Source organism: Rhamphochromis longiceps, linkage group LG4 (genome assembly GCF_057381845.1).
Source record: "Rhamphochromis longiceps isolate RC_006_pf linkage group LG4, R_longiceps_female_GT1.1, whole genome shotgun sequence".
Classification (NCBI taxonomy): Eukaryota; Metazoa; Chordata; class Actinopteri; order Cichliformes; family Cichlidae; genus Rhamphochromis; species Rhamphochromis longiceps.
In genome coordinates this window covers 9,933,670-9,949,657 of record NC_140560.1, presented here as the reverse complement: position 1 = coordinate 9,949,657, position 15,988 = coordinate 9,933,670, and the positions used below count along the sequence as shown (strand labels likewise).

Sequence of the window (15,988 nt, the reverse complement as noted above, 5' to 3'; positions counted from 1 at the left end):
AAGAGAAGGTGGGAGAGAGAAAGGGAGAAAAGAGATGGGGAGAAAAGAAAAAAAACGCAAGACAAAATGAGATCACTATTGGCTTATGTTTGCTGGTATGACGTTAGGACCCAGACATCAGTAGTCATCCCAGTTTCCACTGATCTAAACTTGTATGCGCACACTCACTCTCCTATTTCGAGACGAGAGGACAGACTTCATCTTTATGCCGATGGCTTCCTGGAACAATTCCCTCACTCACTTCATCTTTCCTTCCCTCATCTTCGGTCATCCACTACTCATCCCCTAAACTCAATCTCAAATGTCAAAAGGCCTTCTTTCTTTCTCTATTGATCCTTCCTTTCTCCCAACCATACCCCCCATCCACCCACTCCCCTTCAATTTCCTTCCTCCCCCCCAACTGCTCCCTCTCTCCCTCCATCCCCTCTGTTCTCTGTTTGGTTTTGCACAGATGGCCGGAGCAGCTGAGCAAGGCCAGAGGGGGAAGGAGAAAAGGATCCGTGTATCCCAAACAACACATAAGAACAGATACACACAGCTAGTGCAACAGGCCACTGCTCAAAACAAGCAAACAGGCTGAGAGGGAGCTGACGGGTAGCTGCTGGGAGGGACTCATGGTCACAGGAAGGTTTTTAAATGCCACGAAATGTGGGTGGTTGGTCACAGATTTTACCAGAAGGGCAGGGTGGGTGATGAACAGGGAACGGAGCAAGGTCTGAAGCAAAAGATTTGGGTTTCATCATCTGCACTTGTCTTATTCAACATTTTAGGAAAAACCCTAATCTGCTTTTTTTGCCTAAGATTAGATTTTAGGGATGATTCATAAAAATGGATGTGGATGTGCAGTATTCAAATGCCAGGCTAAGAGTTTTTGGGTTTTTTTTGCAAAGCTGACAGAGCAGACTGGCTGCAAGATCCAGTTAGATAGTCAGAGTTATGCTACATGGCGGTTGGGGGGTCAAGCCATGAACAACATATTTGCAAACGTGTGCAATAAACTTGTGATCTTGTTGCCTCTGAAATGGTTGCTTTGAAGACGGGGACCAGGCCTGTAACCACTCATAGTTGGCTTCCATCTTCAAAGTGACTTTGGTACGTCAAGATGGCAATAAGACAACAAAAAGACAGAAAAGTCAGTCTGCTATCAGTTTACAATTGAACGGAGTCAAGCGGACACAATCTGTTTGCAATAATATGGTGATAACTGTGTTAAATCAGCAAAAATTGCAAATCCTTTCTCATCTGCATATACAATCTTTCTCATTTAAAACTTTTATTCAGACTCCAGCAAGAACTCTATAGATTTGAAACAGAAATCCCACCACAAATAGAGTCTGCATAAAAAATATATGTGCTTGGCAACCTTGCTTTATAGTCAGTGTACAACACAACAAGTTGGCAACCAGTTTCCAGTTGTTCCGCTCATAGCCACAGACTGTGCCAAAACAGATTGCAATATGTTGTTAATATGTCTGTGTTAATAATTAAGTCAGGTGACCGGTGGAATTTCCTTACAACCAAAAGTGGTATTAGGGGCGTCGAACTGTAAACTTCTGGGCACCTAACATCTATTTCTTTGAAGAAACAACCATCTGATGTTATTTATTCTAAATCCTGCTCCACCAGGTGAAAAGTTTTCTATAGCAATATAACGTGTGGGGCTAAGAGTAGCAAGACAATACACTTTGCACTGAACACTTCCACATTTTGTTCAACAACAAAACAAAACCTCATTCAAGTTTTCCCACTTCTAACCTTGGGCAGTTCCTTTGTTAACAGAAAGCCATGTGATCAGCTTTGTATATCTAGAGTTTCATTACCCAAACGTCAAGGCTTCATTTCAGAGTTAAGTCCATGAGTAAGTACAGAGCTAAAGTAGTCACAGCTAGTTTAGATATATCTGACAAAACAACCAGACATATCAAAGACAAGTGAATGTTTAAGTCTTCAGGTAATGACACCAGGTTCATTATTAAATTGTTATATGAGAGCAGTTATTTTAGACCATTTTATTTTCAATTTAAGATTGTAGGTGACCTACAACATGACATACTACACGAAGAATCAGCAAGAAAACACTCCCTAGTAACAATTTTAGTAACAAAGTAACAAAATATTTGTTTAAAAAAAGTAAAAGACAAAAGCCTGTGTATAAAAAAAATCAGTTCAATTCAAATTGAGTTCTAGTCAGCCACCTCAAGGTATATTGGGAGGTAAAGATCCTAAATAATACAGAAAACATCCCAACAAACAGATGACCTGCTATGAGCAAGCACTTGGCAAAAGTGGGAAGGAAAAACTCCCTTTTAACAGGAAGAAACGTCCAACAGAACCAGACTCGGGAAGGGTTACGATGCTCGGCCACTTGGGTTACGGTGAAGGAGAAATGACCCCAAGAGTGCAAATCAGCAAAAAACATCCAATCATAAACTTAAAATGAGATCCAGACCGATACATCTTTAGGCGAATATCAGCCTACTAAAAGATAATGATATCAGAATTTTTCACCTACAAAATTGGTGAAGATATTTTCTCCAAAATATAGTCAGGCTCTAATTAAAATTGTCACTCTTGGCTCACTAATGACAGATGAGAAATATATAAAACATAAAGGGACAGAAGAAACATATTGTAAAAACAATAAGCCACAATGCAGGATCTTGACACTCTAATCCCTTTAGCATTTTATTCAAACTCACCACCCTGGTACTCCTTAATCTTTAATACAAATCTGGAATAGCTATTAACACTGTGACCTAACGTGACACCAAAGTGAACCAGGAAATAAGACTGTATCTAATCACTACTCCTTCCTCCTCTCTGTTTCTCAGACTCTGGTGTGCAGTTTATGTTTGGCTGCCGCTCTTCCCACAGCAGACTACAGCATCTGGCCATGATCTTCAATTCACTGCTCCTCTCCAAATTGTGTGTGCGTGTTATAGAGGGAGATAAATCCTGAGTGCATGTTCACAGCCACAGGAACATTTCTCTTTCTCCTGCAAGTTTCCAGATAGCTGTGAGATTGTACTCACAGCTATCTGGCTCTTTGGCTCACACACCCTCCCTGCGTCATCAGGATCATCAGTCAATGGTAGGCATAAACAGGCTGGAAACCAATGCAAGAATGTATGTTTTCTCCCCCCATTCGCTCTCAGAGAAACTGACGGAGTGAGGCATCCAGGCCACATTAATACACTATCGTGATTCCAGAAGCTAAATAAACAGAACTGAAGTTTAAGAGTTCATGTTTAGTTTGCTGCCAAAATGAAATTGCCTCCTGGACCTTTAATACTCCAGTATCCTGTTAGTGTTTTGCTTTTTATTTGACCTGTCTTTTCATCAGCCTTTTCTTGCCACGTTCCTCCCCCTTAAACTCCTTGGCTTCAGTTTTTTCGGTTGTTTTTGGACTATTTTAAGAAATATGAACTCATTTATAAACTACAGTGTGCACTTTCCCATATTTAAGCCCTTGAGCTTAAACATTTCTGCTATACAGTCTTCCTCAATGTGTTCCAACAGCTTTACTATCCTAAATTTCAACCTTAATTAACGTGTCTTTCCCAACTGAAACATCTTCATTGCACTAATGCTATTACAGGTTTTCATTAAGCCTAATTAAATTAAAAGCAGTTATAATTTTCCTGTTGCTGTGGGGGCAACATTTTAAAGGCTAAGCGTGATAAATGAGCATTTTCAGACCTTGTAAAATAATGTTACAAAACACTGGACAGCTGTTTTCTACAAGCTGGGTATAATAGTTGATTTCCATTCGGCGTGGTCCTTTTTTTATTTATCTACGGAGGATCTTATTAAGAACACCTCCTTTCCAACTTCATGCTTTACATTTCCTCCGATGACACACATTTGTACAGCTGTGAGGCATAATTCTGGCATTCTCTGAGCAGCCTTACTAAAGCAACTAGGAATTTTTTTTTTTGTTTCACTGGCACTTTAACTATAGCAGCTGGAGATGGTTTTACATTCAGAGAGCTACAATGAGATTACAATAATCTCTCTTACATTATATAATGACAGACTTGCTTTTTCCCCTCCTGCAAACAGTGTAAGTCTTAAACCTATATCTTCTATGTTGAGTTTATCAGGTAGAGCATTCTCTAGGTAAAACTGCCCCTAACACTTGTGCTGCTGTGCCAAGAACCCACACCGTCTGTGAAATCTTACATAATACACAAGCAGGCATTTTTATCCCACATGGGACAGAATGTATTCAATGACCTGAGATGTAATGTCTTTAGATTTGAGACAGATGGCTTCGTCAGCTCCATTTCAAAAATGTTTCACATTAGACACAGTGCACTGTGTGAAATGTTTACACCATAAAACAGTTAAATCTGAGGAGACTTTCTGGTCAAACTACCTCAGAAGAAGCAGCTGCTTCTCAGCTGCCCTGACCTTCCATGGCCTGAGCAGCACACGAGTGCGGGCGAGGGATCTGCTGCAGAAGAACTACTTCCTTCACAAAGAGTGGGTTAGATCAGCTGCTGGCTGTGTCTAACTTTGTTTACATAAAAGGTTAATTTTTCTTATTTACCTAAATAAGGCATCTGTTACAATTGATAGCAATATATACCCAAGGGAGATTTTGTTAGGTACACCTGTTCAGCTGCTGAGTAATCCAATCACATTGCAGCAACCAGCCGGCAGTTCTTTGGGTAAAAATGCCTCGTTGATGTCAGAGGAGAATGGACAGACTGCTTTGAACTGACAGGAAGGCAGCAATAACTTAAATAACCACTTGTTATAAACAAGGTGAGCAGAAGAGCATCTCTGAACACATCGAGCTTTGAAGCAGATGGGCTACAGCAGCAGAAGACCACACCGGGTTAGAATATAACAGATTTAAACCAACAAATGCTCAAATGTAAAGAGTAAACAAGGAAACAAGGATGAGTCTTTTTAAAGGGTTAATTTAGCTGCTTGGCTTGTTGCACTTGTGACCCTTTTTCATCAGTGCTGAAACAACAGCTCCTCTGAAGAAACAAATATGCAGTGAAGCAGGGATGTTAAATCCATTTTACACGGTGGGCCACATCCTGGCTGAACTCCCCTTTCTGTCAGTGTAAAGAAATCTAACTACACATTTAGCTGAGATGTCTTAATATAAGAAAAAGATGTCATCTCAACAGTGTTTCTTAGTTTCTCGACATGAAAAGAAACAGTGCTGCAGTAAATGAAAGAAATGTGACTTCAGCTGTAAGAAATGAATGTGTAAAATTACAGAAACAGATGAAGAGAAAGCTGAAAATGTCCTATTGGGGTTTTGTTTTTTTACAGTTAACCAAAAAAGGTTAAGAGTTAAGTTAACAGCTGCCGACAGAGGATGAACATACATCTCCACCCTCTATGTCTGAGTGATTATCTCACAGCAAACATTAAATGTCCACCCTCTGTGTTTTCAGCATTGTTGACTTTGTAAAAATGTGATTGTCGGCCTCTGCAGTGGGTCATATGCTCGCAGCGTCCAAGCGGCGTCCTACACCGAATTCCCTGCGAGCCTCAATGATGAGCTGCGCAGTAACTGAGAACAAAAGAAACCCACACAAATACAAAGACAAATGCACTGGTTCAAGCGTGGAATCAGCAAAGACCAAAAATGGACTCCTTTTTTTCCCTCCCTCCCATCGTCACCCTCACACACACACAGCTCACATTCTTTGTGTGATAACCATTCACTGGACGAGAGGCGGGGTCCACCCTGGCCGTCCATCACATACAGGCGGTGTGATAACCCCTGTGTCAGATTCATGGCCATGTTTAAAGTTCAGCTACTACAGTCCAAAATCCCTCATATAGTTTTCTGTGTACTGCGAGTGTGTGTGTGTATATAAACACAGAATGTTGCCAACGCTGTTATCAGCTGGTGTTTTTGAAGCTGATCTCGTTTTTGGGGCCTTGTGTCTACACCCAGCCTCTTGCAAGTTTGCCTTCATGCAAACTGTGATATTTGTTTATGTTGTTTATTTGGTTTTTTTATTACACTTAATAAGCCTTAAGCTCATGATGGGCCAGCCAGCTCTGCAAGGTGAGATCATCCTCCTAGGCATCATCCCTTCCTAATTCCCACACTGGGACATAAACAAAACGTGTGTGTGAGGGTGTGCGTATATGTGTGTGTTCTCACTTGTGCGTGTATCCCAGCCACGCTACAGTGTTTAGACCAAAGCTGTCAGTACTGGAAGGCATCCAACTCTGCTGAGGGATCGAAGCTTTTCTGACTGTCTAGACACAAAAATGGCATTTGTGAATAATCAGGTCATCAGCATAGTTAAACGGAAACCCGGTATTTCAACCCCACCCCCCACCCCTATCTTTGTGCTTTTTTTCCATCGACTACGATCTACTACAGTGTGTATGTGTGTATATATCAGCTGTGCTTATTGGGAACACAGCAGCTTACATTTAAAGACTGAAGAGGGAAAGAGAGAGATGTTCTTAATCACAGCAGGGTTGCTTTGATTCATTATGCAGATTAAAATTAATAAGATGCAGCGTCGCTTATAAGCTAAATGATAAGCGAATGTCAACTGTGCTCCAGCACTGTGGTCTGCCTTCACATCTAATTGCAGACTTTTGGCCTATTCTACACAAAAAGACTAAAATCAAAGTGTGACACCCCCACCCACACCCACCCCCTTCCCCATCCCACCTTTACCAAAGCCGACCAACTGCCCGAGAGCGTGTATGAGTAGCTGTGGTGGAAAGACAAGTCTGCTTTCACAGTGCACAACTGTGTACACACACATATGCATTCTGTGAGCCTTCTTCTCTCCTCGGGGTGTACTCTAAATAGTAGTCAAAGGGAGGGATTGTGGGGGGAGGAAGCAGTGATGGTGATGAGTGCAGTGGGGGTGGGGTAGGGGAGACACAAGAAAAGATGCAAGAAGAAAAAGCGAGCTTGTGTGGATGATGTAGCACGCTGCTAACGCTGACACGCACTTGCCTGAGCTTGATGGAATCATTCGAGGCATAACTGATGTCTCTTTAAGAGGATAGATGGTTCAAGCTGTAATCTATGTGATTAATCAATCTTTTAATTTATTTCATTTTTAGCATTTACTTTCTCTATGAAGATGAATATAATTTCAGTATCTTTGCTTTATGCCGCTTACTTAACTTTATGTTTAGAACAGCCTAAAGAGTGGTAAGAGAACTATTAGTCAAAGATTTGGAGAAAGTAGAAAACAATCAATGAAATCTGCAGTTTTTATGTTTAGTAACTATTAAATTATTGTGAATTATGGTCTCAGCATTAACCAAAATAATCCTCAATGTGATTTTGGTGGCAAAGCAAAGCAGCTCTGGTGAGCAGTGAGAGGACGGGACATTGGTGGGTCAGGGCTAGTTTTTAATGAGCATACGGTGGCCTTTGACCCTGGATTTGACCTGCTTTTATCTCCATAAACACAAGATAAAGGAGAGTGCTGTGTGCTCTTTAACACCCCTCCTGCCTCTGCCAACTGCAGATTTACTGTTGCATTTATAAAATCAAGTAAATTCATATTCATATTTTCAATGATGCCACACAGTTTGGCTGTCAATCTAACGTTGTCTTCTGTTCTGCATTTCACATTCAATGGCATAAAAGCTCCAAACTTCTGTCTTCAAAGCGCGCAAGTCTGCAGAGCTGCTTGAATAATTTACGGCTAACTTGCCTGCAGCCTCACTGCTCATGGGTGAGCGGGCTGATGCAGACTTGACGCAGCTTTACTTGTGACTGAGACCAGAAATTATCGAATGAGGTTGACCGTAGGCATGGAATTACGGTTACGTATAACTCCTGCTCTCTGAAAAAACAAAGAAGGGGGGGAGAATGACACATTCAAGATGCCACACGCTGGCACGGTGCCTCAGATTGTCCATTTAACCTAGTCTAAATTACAACAAGTAGCCTCAGTCAGCTCTCCATCCCCAATCACGAACACTGGGCTCCATTTACTGGATTTATCTTTGAAATGGATATTTGCATGATCCTCCATAAAACCCATGAATGTCTTTCTAGCTTTTCCAAACTTTTTTAGAAAACATTTTTTATACCATTAAAAGTTATAGTGGTTCAAGAGACTTAGGTTGTGTCTGTAGTAGAGTGTAGTTCTAAACTACAAATATGGAAAAAACAAATCTCCAATAATCAGCTGCCTCTCCAGTAAGCCTCTGATCCTGCAGGTGTACCACAGTCCAGGACTGCAGCTGGAGACAGCGGTCTCCGTTTTGCTCTGCAGTCTTGGTAAGCTCAGTGTAGGGACACGTGAACAAGTTCTCCACCTGCTGCAGGTTCTCTAATGGAGTGGCCACTAAGCTCTTGAGGACTACCACTGCCACCTGCGGCCCAGGACAATGTACTTGGAATCTGACCAGGGGAGACTATCTGGAGCGGCGCCTTGAATGACACAGAGGATCGCCACAACAGAGACTGCTCAGCCAAGAGGGGATAACTACTGGGTAGAAGCGAATGAAGATTCAAAAAAAGAGCGTGGCCATTCTTTTGCTTGCAAGAAAAATACTAAAGTGAATCTGCAAATATATCTGGGCTTATATGTGTGGGTAACACTGGTATATGTTTCTTTGTTGAAAAAAAAAATAATAATGCAAAATAAGAGGTAGAAGAACTCATTTATTAGTGGGATACAAATCACACCAGCCTTTATTTGAGTCCTCATAAGACAGGGATTCAATTGTGTACAAATAAAGCCCTGATACAGAATGTGGGTTTAAGATATGGAGAAGAGCAAATACATAGCAATGATGCTGAGGAGGCTGGCAGCGATGCACATCAGAGACATCTGACTGCTGAATGTTTCATCAACTCTCAGCCACGTCTTGGCAGAGTACTAACAACAGCAGCATCAGTCACTGATTCAGACCCAGAGATGAGATATTTCCTTAATTATACACTAACAGGTACTCTATAGTATCCTTTATGACTATAACTCAGTTGGCACACGGAAGTTAAAGTTTATATCACTTCATCGCTGCAGCCACAGACTCACGCCTGTGCCACTTAGTGGGCTGGTTTTGTTGCATGTGACTGCCTCTTCCGCAGCTTCAGCACTGAACATAATGGCTGGCAGCTCATCCATGAGATAAGAGACTGATTAATACCAAACAAATCCCCATGTGCATGATGAGGATGTGCATAAGGATGAAGGAAATAAACTGATAGGTATGCGATGTAGTGGCTACGTGACACGCCGATAAATCCAGCTAGATGGCTGTGAGTGGCGCCGCTACCTTAATGCTAATCGCAGCTTTCTCTCTCCCCCCCCCCCCCCTCAAACACCCCCAACATGAGGTCAGGAAAACCGCCTCTGTCCCACACACACAAATAAAGTGCAAACAAAGCCTGCCGCTCTCCATGGCATTCCCCACAGACCGTGGGAGGGATGAGTGAGCAGGGAGAGAGAGACAGAGTGAGGAGACAGCCAAACGGGAGGAGGGAGACACAGTGAGCTTCCAAAAAAGTCTTCTGCAAAGTGAGAAATCTGGCTGATAATGCAACTTTGTTTCTTTTTTAACTCCTCTCTTCTTTTAACATTTTTTGTATTCCCAAAACTCCAAAACTAGATCACATTATATGTGTTTTGATTGTGATTGTCCAGCTGGTTGTGGACATTACAGGCTCTGTAACCCTTTATTCTATTTACCAACCTGTCACGGAACAAATTTATATCCTTGTCAGTGGTAAGTGCTTCAAATTTGACCCACTTAACATCTCCAACATTTAGTTCCCTTGTACCTGCTACAAGTTGCTGACTTTCATTAGCATTTTAATGGCAGCACTCTTACTCTTTTCCTGTGTGCACACAAGATCCAAGAGAGCACTATTATGCATTTTCCTTTTGATCTAAGAGTCGTGTACTTTACTACCTTAAGTCTGATTTATGTTGTAGCCTGGCATCTTTACGTTCCACTTTCCTTTGATGATGTTTACACCCTTGCTAGGCATTAAAATATCTTGCATTTTTCTCCCAGACATCACATGGAAAATGTACCCAAATGGATGGAAATACGATTAAAAGAGAAATATTTTAAGGACGTGGATGCCATCAGTTCTCCAGACCTACCTCTTATAGATGGCACGACCAAAGCGAACATAAACATCTACTGCCTTCTTTGCTCCTTGTCAAGTGAACTCCTTAATGGTGTATAGTATAGTCATTCCTACCGAATGATTTCCAGTTGTTCCCTGGGCTGCTCAGTAAGACAAAGTGAGGCATGAGAAATACCCTGCAAGTCTTTTTTCTACTTTTCTTGGCTGAGAGGGAGCAGCAGATTGTGTGACAGTCACCTGGATCACAGAAACATGTGATCAGAAAGGCTGGCACTAATCCTTAGGACTCTTCAGGGGCACTAAGATTTTACAATGTCATCAAGTGAGCAACTGAATTAAGAGTTTACAAGCCTATAAAAATATTTTGTTAATGTTGTAAATGTGATAAAAAAAATATAATAACAACTACTGAACAATTTTAAAGCAAAGGGTAAAGAATAATAATGCGCACAATATGTCCATGCTGTATAGTAAAAAACCCCACCCACACCAAAGAAAAGAGATAAAACATATACACAGTATGCAAACACTTGAAGCCTTTGGTTCTCATAGTGTGGTGTGGTACAGGGAAACTCAGCACCCTGGGGACAGGAAGATTAACACATGACAGAGCTCATTAACCCTGGACAAAGAGATGCTAATCTTGAACAGTTAGCTTCAACTGTCCACAAACTGTCCACAGAAACAGAGAGAGGGGCAAGGAAGGCAGGCAAGAAAGAACAAGGAAGGAATATGAAGCAGTTAAAGGGGCCGTAGTATGTCCCAGAAAGTAGACAATACTGTGTGGAGCCAAGGCTAGAGGGGCAATCAGCCCCACAACAATAAGGGTGGAGACAGAGCCCAACTACAAACAACGGCCCCAATGGCGAAGGCCCTACTCCAGTCTGGCTAAGCTCCACCGCCTGCAGGGGCAACCAGCAGGGCAGCGCAGAGCTCCACTGTGTGGATATCGATCGCACAGGAGAAAGTGGGGAGCCAAGCAGGCAACTCCACAGATGGCCAGGGCAGTGAAGGAGACAGAAACAGACAGAGGAAGTGCATTAGTGAGGCAGGTTCCTCTGATGCTGTTAGCGCTTCCCCCTGGGAGATAAGAGAGATGTTGATGACATGGTTTTAGAGAGGACAGCTTTTAAAAAAAAAAGAAAAGAAAAGAAAGAAACACAGAGAGAGACGGGGGACCTAACAGAGAATCTAAAGCTAATTTGTAACTTGAAGAGCTGCTGGATCATCTCCATAATGGGCCGTCTGCCCACAAACAAGCTCCTCTCAGGGGGTAAATGAGATCAGGCCAGCCCAGGACCAGCTGGTGGCTTGGATCAATGACACCAGATAGACCAGATACAGAGACAGGGGAAGAGACCAGAACCGAGGCATCTGGAGAGAAGGGCAGAAACGCTGCTGCCCAAGAGGCTCTGGTGCTCTCTTGAGATTCACAGAGGGGGGACACGGACATCCGCACGCAATGTACAACCGGAACGTCTCTGTCCTTAAGAGGATTATGCCGTCACGTTTTAAGTGGAACGTGGCACGTTCCAGATGGAATCTGATCTCTTGCAGGATGGCAGACAGGTTGCATGGTCAGGCTGATCTGCACCTACAAAATACATCCTTCTGAGAAGCACACATCTGGCCTTAAAACGGCACATCTGTCCAGGACAGAGACACTTATTTGAGCAATTCATAGGAAGTTGGTGATTTATGTTAGAGCAAAGAATGAAAAAGACAAAGCAAGATTGATGTCAACAGGGTAAACTGATATGACTGAGAAATAAATTGGCTGTTACAGCTGCTTATGGTAAGCACCAGTGTCAGGCCCAAATGCCTATCATTCCTGTTGAGCCTGCGGTGAGGGTAGGCTGGCTAGACACTAATATAATCTTGACCAGTTTAGCCACAAACACACGGCAATGGCGATGTATGGACGACGACATTGACTCCATTATCTCAGAGCCAAAATTGTTAGAGGAGATTGGATGACTAAGGATAGAGCAACCATCAGTCTGGACCAATTTTTTAACTATATCGGTGACCAGATTGCACCAAAACGCAAAAAAAAAAAAATCAAGGCGCCACAAACACAATGTGCAATGACAAATCTGGTCTTGAAGCCTAGCAACAGGGCTGTGAACCATGTCCATTATCCAGCCTCCCACCAGAGGAATTCAGAGAGCCCAAACACAGCAAATTACTGCAGCTGCTGGCAAATACAGTCTCAAAACCACGTCGCCAGTTGCCAACTGCATGCCCTGACAACTGCGACGCCACCAACCAAGGCTGCTATCAAGGCTAGAGCAGCTAGACGACAGCAAAGTTTATCTCTTCTTTGTCCTCACTGTGAAAATTCAATGCGGTGCCCGTGGCGGTTTCCTCAAACCTCAATCAGCCAGCAAACAAAAGGAAATGCAGCCAAACATACTGTTTCTGTTGGTGTTTTGATAATCTCCAAACAAGAAGCTATTGTGCAGCTGTTGCCATGGATTAAAAGAGAGCTGTGGGGCGATAGTGGTAATTTCTAATGAGGCCATAAAGTGCAAGGGCCATGGGTTCAGGCTGAAAAAAGCTCGATGACCAGAGGGCCAGTTTTGTCCTTGTCACTGCTGAGAAGTTCAGAGCTGGGGGGGTGTCATTCTGAGTCACACACCCACCAACACCAGGCCTTTGACTAAGGGCGAGCTGACACACAGGTCTATTAATGCAACAACCATCTCCCCCTCTCAAGACCGAGGCATGGGTCGAGAGGCCAGCTTAGGGCAAAATAGGTCATTAGAATTTAAATTGCCTTGAAACAAATTCTGATGAAAGAGCTTTTCTTTGAAAAAACTAAAACAGGTATGCATATTTCAGATATTTTAGGTATGTTTTGCACAGACAAATGCAGGGGGAGAGAAACAATTACTGCACAGTTTCTCTCAGTGAATCTGCAAGACCTAAGAAAGCATTTATAACATCCTTCTTTAAAAGATATGAGCTACAACCATTAAGTTAGCTAAGGAATCTCATTACCACATGGTTCCTGTTAATGGGGCTCTAGTATAAGTATGCTCATTCACAGTTCAAATTTATTTTGCTTTATTTATTTTTATTTATTTAGTTCATCCACTGTCTGAAAAAAGCTCTTTTAGCCATCTTCCCACTATCTTAAATGCAGATGTCTTTTGATTGGCTGCACCTGGCAAAACATAAGATGGGCGTGGTTTATTTGCCTGAGCATGACCATATTAGGACTACCTGCTCTCACTGACATCATACAAAGCCGAGAGTAGAAAAAAACAGTCTGAGACATTGTGATTAGTGTTACATATGGTGATTTTATCATTTAAAACTTTGGTCAGGTTTATTTTAAAGTGATTAAGTACAAATCTGAAGCAACTCTTCATTTCATTTAGTGGACACATAGTAGTAGTAGCGGTGCGGGCTATGGGAGACTATTTGAGACAGCGACACTTAGTCCTCGTGCACCGCTAACACTGTAGACACCCACACCCTTGATTCCAGCTCCAAAAGTAGACAAAAGACAGAGGGATAAATGTTAATTTTCTAAAAGATGCAATACAAACAAAGACAGAGAAGATACAACTAGAAAGAAAGTAGATAACTCCATCAGATATTTCCTAATTACAATGATCGGTTTCATTGTTTAGCTTCTGAAAAATCTCCCTCCGCACGCACACACACACACACAAACACAATGCCTCTGGCATTAATCTCCACCCTCCAAGTAATAATCTTTCTGAAACATCTTAAATAACTTCATAAAGCTGAGTGTGGTTTTCAATGGCAGATAAATTTAATTTCACATGATTGCATTAGGCTGCATGTCTGTCCTCCATTTGCCTGCCTCATCCCACTGACTCCATGAGTCAGCCATTCTCTCATCCACGCACCAGAGAGAGAACAAGGGGGGGCGGCAGACTCACGGATGGCTTAGCCCACCCCCTGACTTAAGAGTCCTGGAGGGTCTCCAAACCCCAAGCCTGAAAAGTGTCCGTATTAGTTGCCCTGGGATGGCGTTTCCTCACGGTCGATCGCTGCTCATTATTTGACCAAGCCGTGCCCCACCAAGGCCACAGAGCTCAAGACAATTTATGTCCCTTGTCTGAGCCACCGCTGGGGGAAAAGAATACACTTGTAGGCTGAGGATAAAGATTTTTAATGCTTGCATGTTTGCAGTTTATTAAACGCTCTTGGCAAGGCTTTGGGAACTGTCAGTGTTTTCTCCTCCCTATTGTTCAGCAGAGAGGGAGCTTAATCTGTCTTGCTGCACTCACTCACCCCCCCAAACAAAAAAAAGGAATCAGCGAGGGAGCCCCTCCAGCCTTATGCCACAATAGCTGATCACTTTTTGGAGACGAGGTGGTGGTGATGGTGGTGACATTAATCACCTCTGATTACATGCCAGCATGAGACTGTGCACAAACTCTCTCTGAGATTTACACTCTCCCTGCAGGATCTGCGCAGAGATTTGCTTTAACATGCTCCAAATACGCCCAAAGTTGGTCTGTTGAGTTAAAACGAAAGCTGCAAATTTATTAGCACGATATCTGCCAGCTTCTTTCCCCCCACTGAGACGGCTGAAACATTGCTCAGCAACTCACACTAGTTGGCTCATCACAGAACAATGGGCAACCGCGATGGAGGATGGAGAAGGAAGGAGAGGTCAGAAGAAGAGAAAGTTTAGAGGTTAAAAAGGTGGATAAACAGTCACACAGCGAGAGGAAACACTATGAAAATAAACAATAGCGTGGATTTAAAGGCATTTAGCTTTTTTTTCAGCTTTGGTCTAACAGGTCCTATGAGCACTTGAAGCTACCATGCAGCCTGCCACCGCCCCATCAAGCCCCTTTGCACGGGAATCAAAGTGACTGAAACGGAGCGGCTCGCCCTCAAAAATGATGAAGTGACACTAAAACAAACCCGTTTGTACATTTCCGACGCAAATCCAGTCACACAAAGAGCAAGCCGGATTCCACTGCGCTGCTTAGCGTTAATATAAAAAACACGAGTAATAACACAGTAAGCAGAGCAGACACTCCGTAACGGACGGCAGAAAAGCATTTTAAATTGTGGCTTTTAATTAGCTAAACATGACTTATTGACTGACAATAGCATGCTAGCTAAAGCTAAAGAAATCTCGACCTTACCGGTTAGTGCAGCGACGAGCTAGCAAAATCCTCTCCAGCTACGCCCAAGTGTTAGCCGGTACACCCAGACTGGATCCTCGAGTCCGGCAAAAAATAACGACAGAAAGTGAGGATGGGAATTAAAAACGAAACCGGGAATGAGGGGCGGGAGAGCTGAGCAAATAGAGCCGAGACGTCAGACAAAAAAAAACTTCTAGGTCTCAAGCGTCGTTTTTCACAAGTGATGCGCGTTCCCTGAAAGGAAGAAAGGAGGAGAATGAGGCTTTGCTCCTCTCACACACACACGATAGTAGACCGGTGAACGGATGGATGGACAGGCTGAGGAGAAGGCTGACGCCGCCTTCAGGTACCCCTGGAAAAAGTGGGAATTGGGAAAGGTTTCCGTATGAGAGACCCGCTATAAAAAATTAAGTAAATCTGTAAGTAAATCTATAGCAATTCGTAATATTTGACTGATACTGATAATGTGAAGGGATCGTTGAATTTTTGTTTCGTTTTTTGCCGTTTTACCGTCAGTTAATGCTACTTAATAAAATGAATACCATTTACATGTCTCGAAGAACAATAAACTACATAAAGCTTCAGTTTGCAGCAGGTTAGCAGGTAGACCATTTTTGACGATGGGTAACAAACAAAATCCACAAGCATCACCAAATAAATAAATAAATAAATAAATAAATAATAAACACGTATTATTATTATTATTATCACTATTATTATTATTATTTTAAAATTTCAAGATAATCCTAGGACATTATCAAACCATAGATTCAGCCCA

At 42.5% G+C, this 15,988-nt stretch overlaps 1 protein-coding gene across 2 annotated transcripts in view; it reads right to left on the bottom strand.

Moving 5' to 3' along the window:
* The window catches only part of prr36b (proline rich 36b), a 39,268-nt gene extending 23,760 nt beyond the window's left edge, over positions 1–15,508 (bottom strand). The window contains exons 1-2 of one of the 2 annotated variants that reach the window (XM_085403173.1): positions 15,211–15,503; positions 6,143–6,240 (exon numbers count right to left, since the gene is read on the bottom strand). The gene's annotated coding sequence lies outside the window, so the exon portion shown is untranslated. Of the gene's footprint in view, positions 1–6,142; positions 6,241–15,210 lie in introns of both variants that reach the window. The other variant, XM_085403174.1, reaches the window with a different exon arrangement.
* Positions 15,509–15,988: the final 480 nt, after the last annotated feature.